We start from the raw sequence: 2,567 nt of genomic DNA on the forward strand, positions 1-2,567 counted from the left end.
ACTATCATTTGGGTGAGAAAGTGGATGTACATTTTTTTTGCAATTTGCTATTTTGGATGGTTGGTATTGGTACTTTGCCCTGTCCCCTTCTTTTATACTTCCCCAGTGAGAATAACTTCTAAGTATCAAAATGTGAGAACCCTGTCAAGGAAACCGGTATCGATTACATACTACAGAGGCAACAACAAACACACGAGAAAGCTTATTTGGCAATTCAGTTGAGTTTAATTTTATTTCACATATGATTCTAGTTTGAGTTTTATTGATTGTGTTTGAAATCACATAGGCCTAGTAACAGAACCAGAAAGGTTACTTTGTCAAACCTCAGACACTCTTGGATACCAGTTTGATTGAGATTCTCCTTGCTTCAATGTCACATAATAATTTGAATCAAATTTTGTCCCAATTGCCACATGTACATTTGCTCTAATACAATAAATAGTTAGTTAGTTTCTAAAAGTCTGTCAGAGGAAGGGTGTTGGTAATTTTTCTAACCACCGTGCTCTTCGGCTTAGCAGTGACGTCAGTTTGACACTTGCACTTACAGTGTGAAATGTTTCAACTCCCTCATGTTTGCTGTTTGTGCTGTTTTGCATGTCATCGTATATTTGATGTGTGTATCTTTGTAATCACAGGCCTCATTTGCAAAAGAGACATTGGTCACAATAGGACTCCCTGTCAAAATAAGGTTAAATATAAGAACTATGATACAAGAAATCTTACATTAGTTTTAGGAACCCCCTGCTGTGAGGGGAAAAAAGTATTTGATCCCCTGCTGATTTTGTACGTTAGCCCACTGACAAAGAAATGATCCGTCTATAATTTTAATGGTAGGTTTATTTGAACAGTGAGAGACGGAATGACAACAAAAAAATCCAGAAAACGCATGTCAAAAAAGTTATAAATTGATTTGCATTTTAATGAGGGAAATACGTATTTGACCCCATCTCAATCAGAAAGATTTCTGGCTCCCAGGTGTCTTTTATACAGGTAATGAGCTGAGATTAGGAGCAGACTCTTAAAGGGTGTGCTCCTAATCTCAGTTTGTTACCTGTATAAAAGACACCTGTCCGCAGAAGCAATCAATCAGATTCCAAACTCTCCACCACAGCCAAGACCAAAGAGCAGTGTTTGGACTGTCAGTGCATGACTTATTGTAGTGTGTCGTAGAGTGTAAAGTTCAGAGGATGTCCTCTGGGGATTGCAACATTTCACTTCCGTTTTGAACTATCTACACACCATCTAGAAGTTTTTGTTTGTGTTGTCTCTTGCTTCCCACCTCCTCTTCCACCCTATCCCAGGTAACGTGTTGCTTTTTTTGTGTTGGTTTTCCTTATAGTTGCTTATTGAAGCATCTTTGGGTTTTAGAAAAGCGATATAAAATCATATGTATTAAACGAAAAGCCTAATTTCTGCAAATTATTAATTGCAGATCTGCCTAGATCCTGGCTTAAAACCCTCTAGAGTCTATTGACACCCCGAAGAGTCAATCTATGTAACATAATACAAAAATCTCCATTAAAATCAGTCAGTTAAAGCTAGAGATATCTTTTTTTTTTTGCATAGGCTGTGTATAAATCCACCGCAATTGCTTATGGCGGCATTCTGCATCTGTGGTGGAAGGTGGCCGAGCTACAACGGCTCTTGTAAGACCATGAAACATCCTGAAAATTGGTCTTGTCACAAAAACGACTGTAGCATTCAGACGGTTTAGCTTGCATGACCACTTTATGGAAAGATAGTGTTCTCCGTTTTACTCTATGACCCCCACAAGTGTCAGGAGACTCATCTGAAGGTAACCAGTACCCGTTTAAAAGATGAATAGAAGTATGGAGGTAGTTTAGTGCATATCCAAAAAAAGAGGTTAAATATGTGTAAAAGAAAACACAACAACAACTAGAGCTTTCTCATACAGTATCTCCTAGATATAGGACAGACATTTTAAAACCTTATTCATTTTTTTACTGTTTTAATTGCCATTCATGAATGTGTTATTCGGCTTAGTCTCTTAAGTATTATTAACAGCTCTACTGATCTGGTTAGAAACTGTAACGTCCGGGGTGTAGTGGGTGAGAAGTGCAGGAAGCAGAGAGTTCAGGGTAGTGCTAAACTTTTTACTGCCCAAAAACGGTGAACATATGCCAACCCCACAAAACACAGGGCGCACACCAAAACAAATACCCCAAACACGGGGGACTTAAACAGTCCAGAAAAACCCAAGAAAATGGGAAAACCGTGACACAGACGTGTACACCAAACAATCCCGCACAACCAGCAGGCGGGCCTGGTAAATAAAGACCGACCAATCAGCCTTAACCAAACACAGGTGAAACCAATAAACAGAAAAGGGGAAAAGGGGATCAGTGGCAGCTAGCTGGTGACGACGAGCGCCGAGCGCCACCCGAACAGGAAGGGGAGCTACCGTCGGTAGGAGTCGTGACAGAAACAAGAAAAATAAGTAGTGCTATTCTATTTATGGAACTTCTGCATTTTCTGTGTGATCCAGACACCTGTCAGTCTATTCTATTCCTAGTTCTTTGGTATCCTTATCCCAATATGTTTTCTCT

Source organism: Oncorhynchus mykiss, chromosome 17 (assembly GCF_057628025.1).
Source record: "Oncorhynchus mykiss isolate SJ-2025 chromosome 17, ASM5762802v1, whole genome shotgun sequence".
Lineage (NCBI taxonomy): Eukaryota > Metazoa > Chordata > Actinopteri > Salmoniformes > Salmonidae > Oncorhynchus > Oncorhynchus mykiss.